This window comes from Aphelocoma coerulescens, chromosome 18 (genome assembly GCF_041296385.1).
Source record: "Aphelocoma coerulescens isolate FSJ_1873_10779 chromosome 18, UR_Acoe_1.0, whole genome shotgun sequence".
Classification (NCBI taxonomy): Eukaryota; Metazoa; Chordata; class Aves; order Passeriformes; family Corvidae; genus Aphelocoma; species Aphelocoma coerulescens.
The window spans coordinates 3,453,084-3,476,357 of record NC_091031.1 but is presented as its reverse complement, the minus strand read 5'-3'; the positions used below and the strand labels follow the sequence as shown (position 1 = coordinate 3,476,357).

Genomic DNA, 23,274 nt, shown 5'->3' with positions numbered 1-23,274 from the left:
CTAAAATTGCAATTGCCCTTGCAAGAATTCTAAACAATGAATAAAAATCCTTTTTATTCTTTCAGAAATACAGTAAAACATAGAAGAAATTAATCTCAGACAGCCTCTCAGAGAACACCATAAGCCTACAGATCTGTATGAATAGTTATTAAGTGAGAAGCTCAAAGAAGTGGAACTGCCTTAAATTTTCTTGAAATGAAAGATCAAATGTGGTTTCAAAGGTTATATGAAAAAGATGATGAAAGAAGATGAGTTTTAAGAGCTATCAAACAATTGACCTGTGAAACAAGATGAAAATAATGAATAACACAGACATGGACTTCAGTGTGAGCTCAGCGTGGGCTGACTCATTTGGCTGAACTGCTCTGTGCTCCCATGGTGAGATTGTTTCCAACACTCAGCCCAATGTTTGCAGGTAATCCAGGTGGAGATAAGCAACCCAATATACCCTCAGGACTGTCCTTATTCTCTTAGCTCCCTCTTAGCGTCTGCTAACTATAACTATTGTTTTATTGCTATTTTTTTTGGAACAAAATATAAAGGAGCTTATAACTGAAGCCAAATAACCACTCTCATCTCCTGCTGATCTGTATCTGACTTGAAGATGGCCACTGTATTGCTGAATCTGGCCTAAAATATCAAAAGCAGCTGGTAGTTTGACTTAATCCTGCTCTGAAAATAATTCCAGTGAAGGCACTTTAGTGCATGTGTTGTGTATTTATTAGCTGTCTGTTTATATTGCTAACAATGATGTTGATACTGCAGCAGGTCATTGCCAGTTAAGTAAAACACAAGTTTATGTTACCATCAACTATTTATTTTAACACTGACATAGGCAGTGTATTGTGTAAATACATAGTGGTATTTTTCTGTTAACATAATTGTATTTAAAATTCATGCTATCAGTAACAATAATACAAAAATGAACCACTTACATTGAAGAGATTTGTATCTAAAGTATGAGCAGAGAAAGTAACAGATGACCAGTCATTAACTGGCTAACAACTACCATTACAAGAGATTGTTCTCTTGCTGGTAAAAGCTCCACTGAATTTTAGTTGCATGATGTTTTACTGTGTCTACTTTAGGCTCAGAAAAATACAATGAAAATGGCTCAGGAAAGTTTCAGTTGCTGGTAAAAATAATAGCAATTATTAAATAAAAATGATTCATTGTATTGGAAATAAACGTCAAAATTTTTTTCCTTTGGAAGGCTCTTATGCCTACAGGGAGCTAGAAAAGGGACTTGAAATTCAACAGACATGTAATCTTTGCATAAATACTTATGCATGAAAATCCCTTGGCTAAATATAAACCTTTAAATTTAAGTCTTTGCAAATACAGCTCCATATTCCCAAAGAAGCTTTTTAGGGCTTTCCAGAAAAATCATCAAAATACTCTCTTACTGCACACTCTCACAGATCCTACTATATTTAGGATATGTGTTTTTCATGTTCTTTATCACAGATTTTTTTCTATTGCTTATTCTCTTCTATCATATGGCACTGTGTACATTCTAAATGCTCATTTTATCCATTAGCCTCCATTATCTCAAGTGCAGCAGCCTGTGCAGTGCATCCCAAGGTTCCAGCAATGGTGATAAGAGCCAGCAGCTCACATGAGGCCAGATGATCACACATCACATGATGGCCCTGCCCATGGCAGGGGGTGGGACCAGATGACCTTTAAAGGTCCTTTCCAATCCAAACCATTCTATGATTCTATGATAGTCAAGCTCTTTTTTTCACTGAAGTTTGCAAAATCTCCCAAAATAATTACAAACAAAAACTATGCTTAAGGAAATCTTATTCAGCTTGTAAATCCAGGCAGTCAGGAGCTACGGAAAGGGATGCGTGTCTGATAGGATATAAATGCACTTGGGTACCTAAACACTGGCACAATTAAATAATCACATACCACTTTTTCTCCCTATTCGAGGCAGTTGCATTCTAATGGGGACGATTTTACATAGGGCTTCTGCTCCATTTGCTGAAGTGCTGGAAAACATTCTGGGAAGGGAAAACAGTGCCAGCTCAAGGTCATGTGAAGTGAAGACTTCATCAGCGCACGTCCTCTGGGCATCACCAGCACAAGGGCCCAGTCGTGATGCAGAAGGATGAGGAATTTAAGCAATGTAGCTAACTCAAAGCAAATCACTTAATCCCAAATTCTTCACAAGCAATTGCTATTCCCTTGTTCCTCGTCATCTGGGTACCCCACTTGACACAAGATCTGATTCAGAGAGATGCTAAATATTTACCAGATTTCCAGTGGTAAAGTCAATGAGAACTGTATTTCCAATTCCACCCTGGAAAATCAAGCTCCAAATGTTAAGTACTCAAAGAAAAAGTGAATAATTTCAACTATTATGTCTCAATACAGACTTTTGTCACCTGCAAAATTATAGAATTTGTTCATTTACAAAAATGTAATGAAAATAAATTGATTAATATTTAGTAAGCATTCAGACATTTTAGTGATAACCATCACTCAAAACCATGGTAGACACTGGTTCCAGCTTCAGAGATGGGTAGTATGTTACCGGAGAAAAAGACAAAAAAATTACATCATGAAAACGTGGTGTTCACACCACCTCACCCAGCCTTTCCAGGAACCAGTTTAAGGAAAATATATTCAAAAGGCAGCCAAACCAAAACTGTATGGGCAACAATAATTTGGCACCTCCTAATTCTAAGTGCCCTTCAACTTTTAAATCACAATTTTTAAATCCGTCTACGTTGATACCAAAATTATAATTCCCTGATGTTCTGGAATCTATGCAAAAGGGTACAGGCTACTGAAATCTTTGCAGACAGGTGAAAACGAAGTGAGGTGGCTCTGAGCTCAGAGTGGCAGCTTGCAGATGTACTTTTTCCTGCTTGTGCTTTTATTTTGTGGTTAAATAAAAGCATTCTGCTTTCAGTTCTTATCTTTTCAATGTGTTATATTCACGCTACAGGAAACAAATATCAGTATTTTGACCCTGTGGGGTTTTTTTTCTGAAAACAAGACATTAATACAGGGTAGAGCAAAGCAACAGCAAAACTTCATTTTTTAAATTGTAGAAGCAGCAAAATTAATTTTGAAAGCTTCTTCGTTCACAGCTGAAAGGCTTTGTACAAAACTTCATCCTGGAGTGATATTTTCAGCTGTAATATAGGGGTTAGTAATGGAAATGCTGACAGGCCCATAATTATGGAAGCGGAGCGGGCACCACTATAAAGTATATCAGATAGGCAACTGCTTAAATTCAGTACAAGGTATCAAAAGATGTTCCTGTCTGTCCTCATTAAAGCAGCACTTGAAATTCCTTTTAACTTCCGTGACTCAAACTATTAATTTGATGTTCAGAGGGACACATACACCAGGACTAATACTTGCATGAATATACCCCATCCTGTGCTTCAGACTGAACTGGTGGATCATCCTAAATGGTTAAGCTCATAGAAACTGAAAAAATAAATGGCAAGAATCAGAATATTTTACTTTAAAGGTCACAAACTGAAGCCATGTGAAGTAACATAAAAATGACACATTAGTTCCTGTGTTCTATGAGATTTTAAAGCTTCTCTTTATATCCTGATAAACGATGACATATTTGTGTGCAATTCCACTTTTGGATACGGAGGGGGGAAAAGTGCCATCACCTCTGTTCACTGGATCTTGTTTGACAGCCACCTCATATACTGGCATGAAATTCTTGGTGTCTGCACAAATTCCATGCATGCAAAGGAAAGAAGATCAAGCCTGGAGGTCCACAAGGGCAAGTTGGGTGAATAACATGCTTATAGCCTGTGTAGATTTTAATTTATGTTGTTACTTCCACCAAAAACATTCACTAACTTGGTAGCATGATCATAATGTGCACAGTATATTTTATTTCTGTAATATATCAATTCTGAAACTTCATCTGACAGTTGTCTGCTGTAACAATGTTCTTTTCTTCAACAGACACAGAAAGAGCAGCAGGAGGTTACCTTTGAATTATTTCCAACCATATACTCTATATCATGACTCCAACAAACTCACTCTTATTTCCTTCTCTGCATTAAGGTGCATGAAAACTACAGAAGGGGTGAATTTACCTCTCTTGCATCTAGCCAGAAAATCAAATTTTTGGGGCCAAGTTCTTCTGAACAAACCCTTTTACAAGCATAAATAAATAATAAAGAAAAAAAGGTATGTGTTGCATTTTGTACAAATCTAGGTCTACAGCTCTTACCAGGTAAGGGAAATAACAAATGTCACATTCCACAGAAGCTTGCCTCACTGGAAATGGGATTGATGTGTTTTTGATGACTAGGTAGAGAAAGAAAACATCTCACTGAACAGAAAGTACTTTCCCATGGAAAGCTGGAATAGTACTATTTTGAGTAATGCCCTACTTAAGCACAGGGACACCCTCACGGTGTCACTCACACAAACGTGATTTGCATGTTTTGATGGCTTGTATTTCTGCCTCAGACTACAGCAATGCCTTCTACAAGATGATTCAGAAGATTATTATATTTGCATATTTCCCCCATTCCTTGCAGCAAAACCTTCCACGGGCCATCAATTCCCAGCCTGCAGCCCCTACAGGAGAGCATGAGCAGCAAAACAAAAAGGTCCCAACGTCTACTGATGTAATTCCTAATTGAATGTGGAGCACAACTGCCAGGATTCCTTCACTTGTAGTCATGGGATGTTTTAATTTTCTGATGAGGAAAACACATTTTCTCTCAAGGCGGACAGGATTTCAGATATCAACAGAGGACAATGTAATTTTGTCGTTCCAGAACAAGGGGCCACATGAAGAATTTTGACTATTAACTCACTTGCTGAAGAAGATGAGGCAGCAAAGCAACAAATGCCAGAACAGAAAAATGTACTGGCTTACCAAGTCAGGCTCATCCCTCCTAGATATCTACTGACCAGAAAAACCTTGCTTCATCTTGTGCTATTTTGTCCATATTATATATCATTTAGCAAATCATCAGATTTACAATTTTCTTTGAAGTCCCTGGAAAACAGTTTAAATTTTCTAACATAATTTGGTCCTCTGGTAGCACAGTTAAAGGACATATAAATGTGAACGTCATATGCAAAAATGACTTGTGGGAGAGTAAAACAAAGCACTTTACCTAAAGCCAGCAGAGTTCTACAGAGTGCAGTTCAGGACAGAATTGTCTTGCATGTCACATACAGCTCCTCATTCAATGAATTCTCTCTTAGGTTCATATTTTTGCATTCTTAATGCAAAAGAAGAGAAACTCCCACTGGCTGTGTGGAAGTGGACCTGAGAAGGGCATTAATCTTCCTTACCAGCATATATAGGAATACTGTAAATTAATTTCAAGTGTATCAAATCCTTGACTGCAGATTGTGTACATGGTGTGCTTTTCACTTACTGATTTACAGTCAGTGGGAGGAGGTCAGAGCGAAAATGTAACTACAAATCAAAGTTAAACACAGACATGGAAATTTATCTCCGTTTCCAAGATGGACAGTTCTCTCTGTGTTAGGCATGAACCAGGGCTGTGGTGATGAAACAACAGCACAACAGTGTTTGCTCCTGGCAGTGACAAAGTGAGGAATCACTCCTAGAGCACAGGACCCTGTTAGTTTAGATGCTGTGCGTCCTGCAAGAGCTAGGATCTAAACTAAAGCAAATGTTAACTCCTTTCAGAGATAAAACAATCACAGCTCCAAATGGAAAGCAGGGAACATGACATCCTGCCAACGAGCACTTGGCAAAACAACTTCTAATATAATATGCAAATACTGGTGCACTGACAAATATTACTTGCAAAAAATATCAATAAACTGCCTGAAATCCTAACTACTAGCATTATTGCTACCTCTGTGATTCTCTTTAAGAAACAGTCCCCAAATAGTCAATGATGTAAAAGAATAAGAATTAAAAAAAACAATCATCAAAAATCCTCTCCTGAAGTTTTGTGCTTACATGCAGTAAAGCAAATAGCCACGGTAAAAAAAACTCAGTTGGTATTCTAAAGATTGCATGATTGCATTTACAATTAATTCAGTATGTTGTGTTGGCATTTAATTATAATTCTATACTTCCACCAAGTACGACAGGACTTGTATTTATTTGCTTTTCATATGCTTCTCATTTGCTACCATCTATTCAATATTGAATAGAAAATTGAGAAAGAGCATATGAGAGTGGTTCCTATTACTCAAGAAAAATTTTAAAAAGTGTGTGAATAGCACAGCTTGGATGCATACAGAGTGAAAGTTAAGATAGCTTTAGTGAGGAGAAGTCATGTGTTAATCTGTGTCTGAAATGGTCAACAGGTACACAGCCAGAGCAGACCCATCTGATATGGGGCAATTTAATATCAAAAGCCCATTTTGCCAAGGCCACAGAATCACAGAATATGCTGAGTTGGAAGGGACCCATCAGGATCATCAAGTCCAACTCTTTGCCCTGCACAGGACATCCCCAAGAGTCACATCATGTGCCTGAGAGCACATTGCCCCATGTTCTGAAAGAAACAAATCTGCCATAGGAAAAGTCCTTGCATGGACAAATAATCATTTACAAGTTGCAATAAAAAAGTAAAATAAATAGGCAAATAATTTTTAACACTGGAGAGAGGGCAACACTGGACAGTTAAGTCCCAGAGGAGTTTGTGCTGGGTCTGAAAGTGTTCCACACGTCATTAATGATGGTTGGGGCAACTTAAGAAAACTTGAATCCAACAGGATGGAAAGCTACATTTTTGTAATTAGCCTCCTACGAAAAGGATTAAAAAGAGGGAGTGGGAGGCATATTACAGAGAGTACAAAGAGAAAAAGGGAGAGAACACAGAGGATACAGTTACAGTGATCACTTGCAGCCTGCAAGGCTCAGAGAGCAGCTCTTGATTAGATGAAAAGCTCCGTAACTTTATCTCCTTGACCTTAGTGGGAATGAACACCTGGGACACCAGCTTAAAATTCTTTAGCCCAAAGTCACCACAGGGTCACCTCAGCACTACAGATGGAAGAGTTCAGGGAGGAAAACTTAGGCTTCACCATGGTCTTCTACACACAGAGGAACCAAAGAGCCCCCAGTTTCGTGCTGGTTAGACCGTGTCACACAGCTCTGGTACTGCTTCTATCTCTGCAACACAGAGAGGTACAGCTGGGCCACATGGCTGAACAGTGTGGAATTACAGAGAAACATCTCAGAAGGTCAGCTGAGAGGAAACCAGACCTCCCCTATCAGCAGTGCAGAATACAGGGAATACAGGACATGAGCCTTCAATCCTGGGCAAGTTATTTCTCGTTCTTATGAAAATGCAAGGCAAATCCCAGTGCCATCCTATCTTAAGGTAATGATTAATTTGTGCAGTTGTTCAGAGTCTGCCTGAAAAGGATCCCATACTCAGGATGTTGGAATGGCTTTATGTCACCCACAGGTCTTTGCATTTTCATGACAGCCATTCCCCGAGCAGCTTCATTAAACAGATACGCTGAAACACTGGCTTCTGTCAAGAAACCTTTCACAGAAGAGTTTATGTATTTTTTTTAATTTATAAAAAATGCTGAAGATTTAACAGAAACAAACCCAGTAACTCTTTATTTCACCAGTATAAATGCAAAATATCAAGAAAGAATCGCTTTGAAGCTTAAGAAACTGTTTTAAACTAGCATCAATATGCAGGTATGCGAAATAGTAAAAAAAGGTCTACTGATGCTCTACACATTTTAGGCTTTGATAATGCAATTTTTCTTTCTCTATTTTCTAGAATATCATAAGCAGATGCAGTGCACTAATTTGCTACAGAAAGGACACATAGGACCAAATCTTCAGCTGACTTACTGAGGTGAACTTTATGTGTCAACTTACAAAGTTTGCTGTGCCTGCAAAACAGTTTTTGTTTAAATCTGACACATGCAAACAATTTGCACACATAAATCAGTGGGGTGATGAAATGTTGATGGAGTTAAAAATCCTTTTTCTTTGAAACTCTTAACTGGAAGGTGTCCAAAGTCCAAAAGTAAAAGAAGGGTTTGCAAGATAAGACAGGCAAAAATGTACCTCAACAGCTCTGTCATTATTTTTATGTCAGTGGTTGCATTATAAAATATTTTATCAGCAAGTCTATTTCTTTTCCTACATGGTTTCATTATAATTCCAGTTTCCAAAAAAATGGAAAATCCTTTTAAATGTCACCTGATGGAGCAAGTGAATTCTATTGCTATAAACCTTTACTTCGTCAATTCTTTTCTCTGAAAAATGCCTTCTGTATCCTTCCTTGTTCCCTTACTTTTCACTTGTTTTCTTTTAATTGACAAAAGGAGTAAAAATGTTTTAGACCAAGAGTCATGGATCATTTTCACTGCAGTGTAACCTGGATTTAAGAAGCAAGGTACCAGAGAAATGAACACCTGGCGCAGGAGGGGGGAGTATCAGGAACCACCCATCAACACTAAGATAAAAATTCATGCTACAATTTCACACAGAGAATCGTGACTGTTAAGAATGAATATTCATAGATAACTGCTTAAAAAAAGTGTGGAATAACCTGATATAAACTCAACAAAATGAAGCCTGGCAAAGCAGAGTGGTAAAGCTTTCATAAACTTCAAGACTAAATTCTGGTTTGTGGCTGATGAAGACCTTGCTGAAGCAGGAGCTTAACTCTGGACTTTTGCTCTTGTGCCCACACAGGTCACACACGTCAGAAGAGTGAGTTAGTGATTTCCCAGGTCAATATCTATTTAGATGAGATTTAGGTAGCTCCAGGGCACCACAGGTTTGCACAAGGACTCTGGGACTTTCAGACTTGCCACCAGCACCAAAACAAAGCAGAGGTCCTACATCTCCAAAAAGCCCAGGTGAAAGGACAGCTGAGCAGGGAGAACTCAGAAAGGCCATTAAAAACCCAAGCTTGAGACTGAATTTCCATTAGATCTGTGAATCCATGACATTGTTCTTAATACACATGATACACTAATCTACATTAATCACCTTCAGCAATTTATTTCCTTTGATCAAAAACATCTTGCAAACTCAATTTTTTCCCTTAACTCACTGTTCTTGTCAAAGGTTTGGATTGGCTACAATGCTGAATTCTCTTCTTCCCTTACCATTAAATATGCATGAATACTTCAAAGCCTCATGCTTTACTGCATACTTACTGTTACATGGAAGTTTGTGAGTGGCCCTAGGGAATGTCCTCAGCTTTCCTGTAACAATAAACTCAATCAAGTGCTACCTATAACATAAGCCTAGAGAAATAAAGTAGCTCACTTAATTTGCAAGTCTAACTTCCAAAATTGTGGAAAAGGCCTGCAAACAAAGATGTTAAGTATAACAACCCGTGGAAAGGAATGCAATTGCTGGGAGCTTGTAAAAGGCCTTAAGGACCCCCTTGCAAAGCTTTAAGACGTTCTCCGACCCTTGGTCTTGTGTATAAAGCAAGTGACACTGGTTTAAACAACACGAACATCTGCAACCAATGTAAACCACCTTAAAACCAAATTATGACAAATCATACCATCCATGAAACGCTATTTTGTTTGGCTTTACTTTACAAAATGGTAAAATGTGAAAGGAAAATTGAGAAACAACCCTGAACTGAGTTAAAGAGAAAACTCTGTGTATGCACACATCTCCTGCTCCTGAAAATTCATTTTATATCCTATAGCTATAGGAAAAATTGGAGGACCCAATTAGCCAAACTTAATGAAGACTGAAGTCTGACAGCTGCTTCTAAAAAAGGTACAAAAATCCTCAGCAGGACACTGCTGTGCAGAACTCAGGCCACAAGCTCCACTCTGCACTTCACTGCTCACACAACTGCACGAATGAGGCATCCTTAGTATGGTTCTATTAACATGTCTTTTATAAATGCCTTTGATAATAACCACAATATCCTGACTGAAGTATTTGCACCTGGTTACTTAATACTCCTGGGCATATGGCTTTTTTGCAGTAAATAGAGAGTGTGAAATTATTTTGAATTATTTAATTTTCACGTCTTAGAATATTTTGGAGAGAAAAATCTACAACACTTTTATTCCCCCAACCTAAATGTTAAGGATAATGTAGGATAGTATCTGTGTCCTTCTGCCTTTTTACTCTGAAGTATGGAAAAAATATATACATGGGAAAACATATATTTATATATTATGTGATTTATGTATGATGTATATAGATATAACATTTAACTGACTCTATTGGAGTTGACAAAATTTAATCAAAAGCTACTCTTATGGTCTTGAGAGGGGAATGCTTTGAATAGTTGTAAAAGGCTAGTAGGATGTATCTTGCCCACACGGAAAATCTGGAAAACTTCCGTGGAAAACTGAAGGAAATAAAGAGTTGAGATGACGTAAAGGGCTGACATGTGGAAATCACAAGCAAACAGCAATCACTACTCCTCAAATGCTGGTCAGGAATCAGAGCTTTACCCCAATTTCGGTTCCCAGAGGAAGGATGAGACACAGACCTCCCCCTACACATCAGAGCAGCTCTCCTGCATAAGAACATTTGCTTCTGAAGTGGAGGATGGTCATTGATGGCCACTGACATTCCTTGGCCTGTCACAAGACAAATCACTCGTTGTTTACTCCAGTTCTGGCCACTGAAGACAAACTGGCATGTCTGAAAATGTCTTGGCAAAGAGGCAGGGGTAGAGGTATCTACATTTAACTTGTAATATGCTTGCAGCATGATTAAATAAAAACATAACCACCTGTTACCCTTAATTCAGTGGGAGTATCTATTTTCAATTATAGCATTTACTATCCACCCTCAAGTATGGCAAGGAACACCATGGCAACATAAACACAGTCGTGGCTGCTTGAGAAAGTTAAATTATAAATAGTAATGTATAGCCCATGAGGTCGTGAAAATAAACTAACTAATCCATAGGCATTTGTTACTATGACATAACATTTCCACTCAAATGCTGTTTGCCTCATCTCAAACTCCCTCAGAACAGATTTAGAAGTTTGGCATCACTTGACTCCAAGTGAGTTCAAGTTCAGACACGAAAAAAAGCAGAGATAGGGGAGAAAATAAGCTATAGCAGAAGAGTGGAGAACAAATTAACAACAACAACAAAAAAATCCCCATTTAGGCTTTATTCTGTTTCCACTAAAGTTAATGGGGGAAAAAAAATCCCAACATATCCCAAATGTGTAACAGAGTCCCCTTAATATAGACAAACATGTTTTTATACCGAATCATCCCTGAGGAGAAAAAAAGAAAAAAGAAAAAAAGAAAAATCGAAAAAACTGGGCTGAGTAGCAAACAGTTTAGAAATGTGAATAAACTTAGCAACCCTCTAAGACATTGGAGAGATATTGGAACTTGGTGCTCTCTTTAGCTTCACTCTGGGAGAAAGATCCATGGTAACTGCAGGAATATAGGGATTCAAGCCCGAGCCAAGTACTCAGGAGGGAGCTGAATTATCAATTGTTCAAGTCTGCTGTGCAGTTCCTTATTCCCTGCAAAGCCCAGGCCAAGCAAGAGCAGCAGCTTTTTGCCAGCTGGCCACATGCCTGCTGCGGTTGGAGAGGCTTCCTTACTTCAGTGACCAAGGGCTCAAAAATGGGAGAAAGGAAAGGAAATCAAAGGCTCTACAAAACTAGGACTGAAAATTGGGAGCAAAGAGGTAACAGAGAAGTCTGTGGTGTCAGGACAGCAAGAATTTCATTTGATGTAGGCTCACAGACACTACAGAGGTTTGATACAAATCTGGGGCCTTAATCTAAACATGTGAAAATGTCATTTAGGTTAGGCAAGAATAATAAAGATTTAGAGACATCAGCTTTGTCTCTTTCTTGTTGAGAACAACAGATCTGAGAAATTTACATTTTCTTTTCTTTTACAGCCATTGGTTAAGGTCCACTTTTGATCAGACTGACAAAAATCTGTAATGGATCTCCTGAGATCAATGGAATTATTTCAGATTTGCACCATGCAACTAAAATGGAATTTAAATTCTCAACATTTCTGTTCTAAAAATATGTCGTGTTTTATCATACATATTTGGTGAAATCTTGTCCTCTCTGACATCAGTGACAGCAATGGTACTCATTGGTATTATTATGGTCTAATTTCCACGGAGTGATTTTCCATTCATGTAGAGTGAAGCAAAACAAGAACTGCCCCACTGACAGAAGATTTAAATCAATTTTATATCAAGTCTGTGGGATAAAAGAAGCAGGCAGGTTATGTAAGATTGTAATCGTATTTCATGCGCTTAATTTGGTTTATTGCAAGTCATTGTACAATTAATTTATTAAATGAAAATGAGTTAGAGGTCTGCTAATTTGCACTTTCAAAGAAAACCTGACAAAATCAGAGAAGTAGCTGGATAAATTCGTCAAGCATCTTTCAGAAGATAAGATTATACATACTAGGACCAAGGTTTCAATGGGCCTAACAAGTGAGACTATTTAAAATTGTCTCAGTATGACCAGGAGAGATTCAAGCTTGGCATAGGTAAAAACTTCAATAGAATTATCATTGTCTTTACCTTTCTGATAAATACAATTTTTTGGTTCATGGTAGACTTCTGTATTTTGGGAGACTTTCAAGTAAGATGGTGACACTAGCACAAACACTTATTTCAATAACTTTCATATAAAATGAGAGCAAAAATCTGAAAATATATTACAAAATTAGTTGTGTTTGTCATCAGTGGCTGATTGTTAATCAAGCAATTGAGCAACAGTGTGTGTCACACTGGAGTGTCATTATCACACAATTATTTTGTCATGCATTGTAGTAATACTTTTACAGAAAAAACCCTGAAAACAGTCATTAATTGGTCAACACATTAAACCTAAGATGACATTTAGTGTGATGAAATGGAAAATAAGGCATTCTCAGCATGCTCACAGAAAACAATTCCCACAGAGCCTAAGTATTCCTAAATCACTTGGGCAAGACTAATCTTAGAAGAGACACGTAAAAACTCCCAAATAAAGACCATGATTTTTCTGGAGAACATACAAACAAGTCTTTTCCTAAATCCACAAACATTCATGTGTGTGACTCACATGACTCCTGGTGCTTTAAATTAAGCGTGTCTGCAAGTTATGGATGTGCTGGAGCTTGGAGGGTGCACTGCAAAACCAGCTTTGGAACTGCAAAAGTACAAAACTAATAAAACCCAAAACTGCTTCAGCATTTTCTAACCACAAACAAGAAAAAGATGGAAGATTTTTTTTTTCCCAAAGAAGAGCCATTAAAATGTCATTCCTACAATTTAGCACCCTGCATTGTACTTTAGAAAATTAAAAATAGCAATTTGATACATATCCAAGGATTCAAAATTGGCTGATCACTTATAACCAAAATTGGAAAGAAATGATGAACTTAGAAGGAGATAAACAAGACTAAGCCTAGACTTAAAGCATTATATATAAACACAGGTGAAGTTCAAGTCTGGTTTCTCCCACCTACAGACTGTAAATCCATCTGTTAACCCAACTTGATATCTAAATTAGCTTTTCTTCACTTCTTTTTAAACACAGTCAAAAATCCTGGGGAGCACCTTTCTCCTTGCTTTTTAGATGCCTGCAGACATTGGCAATTACACTTAAATATGTGCACAATATGCCTACATAGAGTTCTTCAGGCTGCACTGAAGGACTCTCAGAGCAAATTTGCATGAAATGTCACTATTTGCTTTATTTTGGTATAAAGTCTCAAAAAATCTACTGCTGCTGCTGATAAATGCTCTATGAACCATGGAAGATAAAACAGAATATAAGGAAAATTATAACTATTGGGGGGAAAAAAAAGATTCCAAGTAAGTTTTCCATGAATAAGGATACAAAGGATTATTCCTTACCCATAAATGACTGAGAATATTTCAACGGTTTGCATGTGTGTATTATCCATCCCCATCCTCAGAGTATATAATGGTTGCTTGTGTGTTACGTTGGACAGCCAAGATGGAAAGCCTGCATGGATTTAACATCCACAACTGACTCGCTTCTATAAGAACAGCCTGGGGAACACATTTGTCAGCTCACTAGTCACACAGAAGAATTTAGTGAATGAATCATTGTTATAAACTATGGGTTTTCCATTATCTGACTAGGCAGCCTTTTGTACCCAAGAACATGATCTCTAACAGATTTTAACAATGCAAATGCCTATCAGACTCAAGTGAATACTCATGAAGGAAAATATAATTTGTAACCTTTCCTAGTTATTACAGAAATCTTTGTCTTCCTCTCATCTAAAGGGCTTTATAGACTTTAAGAGCTATAAATCACCTAACTTTTTTATAACATATGCAGTCAAGCACATGAAAACTGGTATCATTATATTATTTCTTACCTTAAAAGTATGAAGAATGAAGAAATTAAACGGACTGGACTACGGTAAAATGTATTTGACATATCAGAGCTATCAAACTTCAAGATGCCAATATAGACATCTACATTCATTATTAGGTACATAAACGGAAGTTGTCAGAATTTCAAAAGTGCTGATCATTCAAAATTAACATCAACTCTTACAAGAACTTCATGTTCTCAGCAAGACAAAGTTCATCCCCCAAATAAAAAAAAGCAGAAAGCTCTAAGTTTTAAAAGCCAGTATTGACATTCTGTGTTTTTCTCTCCCTGTTCTTTTGTTTCCAAACCTACATTATGTTCAAACACAAACACAGCTCATGGAGTTCTTGATAGCATCAAGGCTCTGTAAAGCACTTTAGCTAGAAAATATCCTAAACCACCAACAGGTTGCATTTTCTTTTATGGGAAATGCAAAACTGGACCCGTATTTTGCTAACAAAGCCCTCAAATCAAATGTGTGGCATTATTTGCTATATGTATATATATATATATACATACACGCACACACACCTTGGAGAAAATAAGTGTTGACATGGAAAGACAGAACAAGAGAGATAAAGAGAGATGTATGTTAGAGTCTGGTGTTCCTTGGGTAATATCTAATCCTTTCCACTGAAAGATTTTTTAAATGATTTACACTGAAGTCTGCAGAACAAAGATTGTCTTGTTTCTTTCACAGAGTTATACTGAAATGTGCAAACAGGAGAAAGGGAGAAAACTGCATATTTTTGGATTTCTATTTGCAGTGGAGATCGGTGAAGATTTGACATCTGCTCTGCATTGCTGTACTTTTACAGCTGACCACAACTAACATAAGAAGGCCAAACTAAAGCAAGGTGTTTATTTTTTCCCATGCTAAAAACCAGCTCTCACTTTCATCTGTTCCTTCTTGCAACTCGATTGTGCACCAAAAGAAAATTCAATAGGTACTCGACCTTGGTACTAATAGTTAACTTCTGTTGCTTTCTCTCATGAGTTTTATCTGTTACAATGATTCTTCCCAGGCCATAAGATTTAAGGTGATTTTAAGGTCACACTGCATGTAGCAAAGGCCTTGTGAGGAGAGTACATATGACCACCCACCAAAGACCACATCCAATCCCTATGCTGACAAGAGACTTACACAAAGAATTATTTTGAAGGGTAAAGATGCTCAGAATAGTGTAAAGAGGCTTTCTAGCTCAATAATTACCTCTGAAGCCTCAGATAAACGTGTCAGTGCCTCCACTGTATTAACTGCAAAAGGCAGGTGAGGCTGGTGCCGTTCTTAGATGGCATCTCCTGACAGAATGATTAACCACAGCAAAAGGCGCTTTATGTTTCAGAGCAATTCACTATCTTGTAAAGGAACTGGTGTAAGATGTGTTAGAGCTGTTGATAGCTCAAATTCAAATTGCACAATAAGCCTCTGTTTTTGCTGGACAACCTCAGCTCAAAAATGCCAGATAAACGTTTTCTGCAGAGGTCATGGACATGACATGGTCCAACTATGATTTCATTTACAAGTAATTAAAATAAATTAATTTTGATAAGATGACTTCACCTTAAGTTTGTTTATAGTCCTCTTGCTTATGACCAACATACTGCATTTACAAGTGTTCCATACATTTATATATTCCTGAAAATATGTTCTGTGGCTACAGTTGGGAAATGAAGGAAATGCCCATAGCTGACCATTATTTAATCTAGCTGTATTAAATGCAGGATGAGTAGATGTAGTTTGCCCTGCAGCAGATCACTGTACTTTAGAAAAAAATTATTTTACACTTTATACCCTACTAAAGGCTTTACTGTGCTACATACATATAGTTATGTACAAATATTGTAACACCTGCTGACTCTCAGGCCGTAACAGCATGTTCTCAAATGCTTTCAATGAGCTTTAAATCTGTCTGAATAAAACATGTTATAACATGTACTCTTTGTACACAAAATGGGAGACTACAAAATTTTTTAAAGAAGAGGTGTACACAAGATTCAGAGAATCTAAATAGTGTTTACACAGATATTGTTGAAATAATTTTATGGAAATAATCCACACTGGGAGAATTCATAATGTTTGAAAAAAGAACTAAACAATGGATATTTTTATAAAGGAGCAAGGGTAACACCTCTAAAATCAGAATTTATTAATGATGAAAGGACTTTTTGTTGAAAAACCATGATCTACATTTACGGACATTTTGCAGGTATCTGCTTGTTTGTAATCATGATAATACAGCTGTTCCTCCACACCTCATGCAGGCAGTGCTCCCCACAGATCCAACCTGGCTTTTATTTAAAACACAGAGTGGGAATAATTCCACCAGCCTCAGCAGAGATAATCTTGGTTGAAATAAAGAACAAAGGAAAGAAAAACCTGTTAGGACTTTAGGTACTGGACATGCATGTACAGTTCAGAACTAATAGAAACCTTAACAGTCATCCCTACTTTCAAGGAAAAAAACCTATGACTCCCGTTGTTTATTTGATGTTCCGCTTTCAAATTTACACAACCCAGCTTCACATCACTCATAGCATTTTACAGCAGTAACAACTCCATTTTCAACAGGATCCAGAAAAAATGTCTTTCCATCTATTTCCCTAAAGAATAATCACTTTCCACACAAATCAGGAATTTCACTATACTTTGCCTTTTCTAGAAGAGTTCAGTACCACGTTAACCTATCACATTTGGTTTACATTTTCAGATAAAGGTATCTCAAAAGCACAAAACCATGTAATCTTTCCTGTGAAAAATTGTGGAATTCTGATTTGCAATGAGTTCTAAGCCTGAGAATTTTTTAGCATCTCTGCTCTTTTCAATTGTTTGGGGTTCTTGTCACTTGCTTAGGAATGTATTTTTTTAACTGATGATATTTAAAACCCACAATGCAGTCCCTTATAATATTCTCCCATACAATGTAACAAGCTATTTGTAAGAATGAACTAACACATGAAAATGCCAGGGGAAAAATAACCAAGCAGCAGGCTCATTTATTAGTTGCAGCTGGAATGAAGAGTGGTAACATCCTATGGAACTACTGGAACAGATTTTATTTGCTTTATATACTAATGCAAAGAAATGACTTTTTCTAATTTATAAGGACTTGGTATTAACAGAAAGATTGAATTTGCCAGAAGTACCACAAATGAGGTAAAGAATGACTTCCCATTGGCAATCATATTGGTTTTGTCAACCAACAGTTCCATCCTAACCTTATTTGCAAAGTTCTTACAGAAGTTATTATTTTGCTTAGCAGTTAACACAGTGCTTCCTTTCTTAAATTATTTTGATCAGGCAGCTTGTGACTATGCACATGTAACAGACCTAAACAGCTGTCAAAAATTCCATTTACTGAGGAAGCCTCAGCCTTGAATGAGAACTGTAGCGTGGTGCTACTGCATCTCAGCAAGAACTCTTGGAACAGCCCATCTTTCCTGGTGCTTATGGACAAGGAACAAATACACATCTCCAACTCCTGTATCCTGGCTCAAAATACAACCACAACAGTTCAGTCTATAGCAAACAGCATTTCTTAGGAAATGTTTTCTTTGCAAGAAAGCATTTGGCCTTCAAGCAGACAGGTAGATAAACAAACCTCCTATAAATATTTGGGTATCTTATCTAATAAGGGCATCAAGGAAAGAATGTCTCAGGAACAGGATCTGCAGTAGCTAATGAAGGAATTTCCTATCCACAACAATGCCAGAAACTCTTTAAACCTGGAGACAGTACTGCTGTTACACTGACATCTATCAGTTTTTTACTCTTCTCCAGAGATAAATTTAGGTCATAATAGTCACCCAGAGCAGCACTAATTCCTACACTGCTGCGTGCACAGGTATTTTACATGCAAGGTCACGACTTCCAGTTACTTGCCTGGACATCACACAACACTTTACTGCACATTTTTTCACATTACACACAAAATCTGACTACAGAAGATTGGATACAGATGCTTGGCTGACAGAGCTAACACTTCATTTTGCTGCCTGTGCCAGATTATTTTTATCATTACAGGAATGATATGGAAACGACTCTGGTGCTGGTGCCACCACCACCACCACAAATTGACATAGTTCTTTCTCATTCATGTTGTGAGACGTCTATGGATGACAGTGCTAAAAAAAGCAAACTGCTCAATGAAGTGCTTCTGGATATATGTATAAAGTGCACAGGCTGAAAGGCAGAACATCCGAACAACAGAAAAAACAGGGTTTATTAAGTCTACATAAGAAAAACAGCACAAAAATGGAATCCATGCTGTTGCATAAGAACTGCATTTTTCCCACACTTCTTGAGACAGGACCTCAAAAATCCTTGGGTGCTTAATTGCCAGTGGTGTCCATGAGAGTCACATACCCGAGTACCAGTGCACATCAGAGCCCAGCATCCCAGACCTGCGGGAGATTGCAGATCCTTTGGAAACTGCCTTTCCCTCAAAGCCCACTGAACTTCAGAGTGACTCTGCACCCTGCAGAAGGCAGTTTGGACCTCTTAGAACCAAAATGCTCTTGGCTTTTGAAGGGTGAGCATTGCCTCATGATGTTCTCCTGACAACTGCACAATGTAGCACCTTGTTCTACACAGATGGCAAAAAATATCACACAGTGTTGGTAGTTAATGTGCAACTGAGGGTAAAAATAAGATAACACCACCTTCCTAAGACTGTAAGAAATGTCACAAAGATGAACCACTATGAGAAATACAGTGTGGGACTTCTTTAGTATGCAAATACTGTAAGAAAAATAAGGTATTTGCTGATTTCACTATTTTGTCCTAATTCATTTTATAATAATAATTAAATTGATGCTAAACATCAGACATGTTCTAGGTTACTCATTAAGGCATCTCAGCTTCAGTGCTTGGATTAAATAATGGATGATTCAACATGAGAGAAACTACAAAATCTAGTATCTTTACTAATTCTGTTAACATTCTAGAGAACAAGTAACATCCAGCATTGCCTTCTGCCTCATCATGAATCAACCATTCCTGTTTTGGAAGATTTTTGAACTTTTCTGCATCTGGAAATCTTGTTTAACAATAATTTTTCAAAATAAATAAGATCTACTCCCTTCTGATGATGTAATGAACTGTTATTAACTAAGTGTGGTAGTCTAAGGACATCAGGAACTGGCTTGGATAAAATGTTGTCTACATTAGGGTAATGCAATAAACAAAGAAAATGATGTATTAAAAGAATAATGCCATCCAATATCACAGCATACAGTATAACTTGGATGGAAACATACTAGAATTAAACCTATGCCTATTTAACTTTATGCATGTGGTGGTTTTGGCTCCTGCTCCAAGCAGAAGGAATTTCCTGAGCAGCCTGAAGTAAATATTTGGCAGTTCCAATTCCGAGTTTTAGAGAACTGTTAATTTGCCAAATCTGAAAATACGGACAAAAAGACCATTGAGACGACTACTCTGTCATACCCGCGAGGACTTCTCCACACATATTGCAAAAAAATAAAACTGTGCGGCAAAACGCTCGCCTGGATGGACCCAAAGAACAAATGTGTACATTAATTATCGGATTAATGAGCGAATTGGGGCGCTCCGCCCGGGACCCTCGGCCGGGACCCTCCGGCGGGGCCGTGGAGGGGCGCCCCCTGGCGGCCCCGCCGCCGCTCGCGGGACCAGCGGAACTTTGCGCGCAGCTCGGCGCAAAACGCGCGCTCAGAGTGGGTTCGTTCCCCTCCGCGACGCCAAATCCGCAGCAGAAATGGCCAAATAAGAAAACACCGAGCTTTTCTGTACTTGCCGGACACTAAACCATAAAGCACCATCTCCTTTCCAAATGCCATCAGGACTTTGGGCACCTAACTGCACCCACAAACACTTCACGAGCACCAGTAACTCCAGAGCACGTGTACTCCACGTAGGTATTACTGTCTTAATTAAAACAGTGAGCAGGTGGGATGTTGCAGATAAATAAAAACATAATGTTCCTAACACAGAGTTCAGAACACCGACAAAGAGCTGTTTGACTTTCAATCACTTCTTTAAATTACAACAAAGTTTTACTAATAAATGATCACATCTCTTACCTACCTGTGTTGGAGTTTCAGGCCACGTTCATCTGCGAGGTTATTTTAAGCAAAGGTGAAATATATTTAGAATCTGGGTTTTGGACAAACGCCTTATCAGATAGAAATTCCAGCACAAAGCATTCCCTTGCAAACATGCATGAAACTCCTCTGAAAGTTTGGTTGGAAAAATCTTTATAATCAGTATTTTGACGACATAATGCTTTTGATACACTTAAGTTACCTTCGTTCCTTCAGGATTCTTATATTTTCCCAATAAAAACATTCCTCTCTAACCAATCATCTCCGACTAAGTTCATTACACGAAGAAAAAATATTCAGCAAAATAAATATAACCTCAATTCGCCTTGCAAGAGAAAAGCCTCGGTCATGAACAGCCTCTCCGGTACGAGCGTGGATCTTACCTCTTCAACTGTCAGAGGCATACAGATCCGGTACTCCTTCATGAGCATATTCCTGCTCTCAGTGCGGACCGGCGAACTGGGAGAAAAGTGGTGATTTCTACGCAGAGATCACGACGGAAACCAAACACAGGGGAAAATAATCAAGCCTCTTTCTCTGTACGCGCTTGACAATGTGTCCACAAGACAGTAATGCAACCATCCAGGAAGGCTGACCCTGCAAGAAGAGAAACCACCACAACCGCTTCTTTCTCCCAGTTCTTCCTCCTTCACACTGCGATCATGGGAGTCTCAGAGACGCTCGCACCGAGATACGCTACAAAGTCTCAAACCCTCCCCGCTCTCGCCCCAGCCGAAGACATCCGTCGGAAGTGCATGGAAACGCCGAGCTCTCTCGCGGCTGTGTCAAGACATGCCTGGGGCGGTGAAAAGAACAAACGAGCCGAAAATGTGGCTTTCGCCCCCGCCGGCAGCACGTCGGGCGGCAGGAGAGATGCGATGCTGATTCCCAAGACAAAGGCTTTTTATACCGTTGCCTTCCCCGACTGCCAAACGCGGCTCCCACCTCCCCGCCGCAACGCGGTTGCGGCCGCCGCGGCTCCCGCTGGGCTCGAGGCGGGAACGGGGGGGCAGCGCGGCGCTCGGGCGGGCGGCCGCGGGTTCCCCGGCGCAGCCGCGGCCGGGGGTGCTCACGGGCGGGCGCGGAGCGGCTGCAGCGGCGGCGGCCCCGGCGGGGCTCGGCTGACATCAGCTGGGCGGCAGGAAGGAGGGAGGGGGCCGGCGGGGGGGCAGCGGCCGCCACTGCTCGGACGGGTTCAGCGGGGCCGGGCCGCGGGGCTCCGGGCAGCGCCCGCCGGCGCCTCCCGGCAAGGGGACACCGGCAGCGCTGAGACCCAAGGATTCGCGATTTCAGTTAATTCTGCCGTGAAGACTTCTCGGGTTTTGAAGTTTATTGCCCTACGTGTGACAAGGCACCTTGCAAAACATTTACACCCCGGTGCAGAAGCGAGCCGGTGAGCCTGGCGCTCGCACCCACCCTCCCGGTACAAAAGGAAAGGAAAAGACAGCGTGCGCTCGTTGCGGACATACACAGGATGTGGAGGCCTCACCCATTTCCCTTCTGGTCAGCCCTCAGCTATCAGCCATCACATTTTGCAGCACAAATAAACCCCTTTTTTCATATCGTTTTTTTACTTTCAAATGGCACGCAGAAAGTTCAGTGAGAAAACGCCTCCTTCCTAATTGAACTATAAAGCCAGAACCGTTTTAGGAGGTCTCTCCCCTCCTTTAGTGAGCAATTTGTTAGCGAAATCGATTTTTAATATGCTTGGGGTTGCGTTTTTCAGAAAAATTTTCCCATCATTAAGTTACAACTTGAAATGCACAGGAACCCAATTCTGAAACTACTTGGGAACCCTGTTACACAACCTCAGCATTTCATGTTTAAAATGCTCATCCTGCTGTTTCTCCTGTGCTCCCAGTGGCTATAGAACCATTCACTGGATTGCAGAGAAGCTCTGTAAGAGCACAATACATGGCACTGCAAAGATACTGGTAAAATATACATCTGCACTTACATACCCCTTATTTGCAAAAAAATAAAAGCGATGAAATACCGTATTTGGGACAGTTAAAGTGGAATTTAGGTCTACAATAAAATGTGTGTTTCATAACAAGAAAGAGCAAAAGCCCCTCAGAATTTCATTGGTTCTGAATGTACATTTCAGAGCTGTGAGTATAATTCTTAGCCCAGAGGACACAGTGCCATCTCCTGGAGCCAACAACGTCCGTTTGCCAGCCCCTTGCAATAATGGCACAATATTTCACGTCCCTGCCTTCCCAGGGAAGTGCAAACACCTACACAAAGAAATAAAATATCTGGGAGCTCTGTTAACAGTCTGGATTTTCAACTGAGGTATGAACAATGTGTTTAATGAGACTTCTGTCTCAAATCTGACACAACCATGTATAAATATGAAAACTGTGGCTGTAATTCATAATGTTGGTACTGTATGTTCCTGGAATTCCAAGCAAAATAGCAAAACCAAGGCAATACCTTGTGATATCTCACTTCAGGAAGGACATTGAGATGCTGGAGTGTGTCCAGAGAAGGCAACAGAGCTGGGGAAGGGTCTGGAGCACCAGGGAGGTGGAGGGAGGGAGCTGGAGCCTGGAGAAAAGGAGGCTCAGGGAGGACCTTTTGGCTCTCCACAACTCCCTGACAGGAGGGGGCAGTGGCGGGAGGGGGGGGGGGGGGGGGGGCAGTGTCGGGCTCTGCTCCCAGGGAACAAGTAATGAGAGAAAATGGCCTCAAGCAGTGCCAGGGGAGGTATAGAGTGGATATTGGAAAAAATTTCTTCACAGGGTTGTGAAGCATTGGAACAGGCTGTCAAGGGAGGTGGTGGAGTCACCGTCCCCAGAAGTGGTCAAAAAATGTTTGGATGTGGCACCTAGGGACATGGTTTAGTGGTGAACATGGTGGTGGTGGTGCTAGGCTGACAGTTGGACT

General features: G+C 39.5%; 1 protein-coding gene across 1 annotated transcript in view; it reads right to left on the bottom strand.

Annotated features, from left to right (window-relative positions):
- Positions 1-23,274, bottom strand: part of PITPNC1 (phosphatidylinositol transfer protein cytoplasmic 1) — an 83,957-nt gene that overhangs the window by 58,196 nt on the left and 2,487 nt on the right. The window lies entirely within an intron of this gene.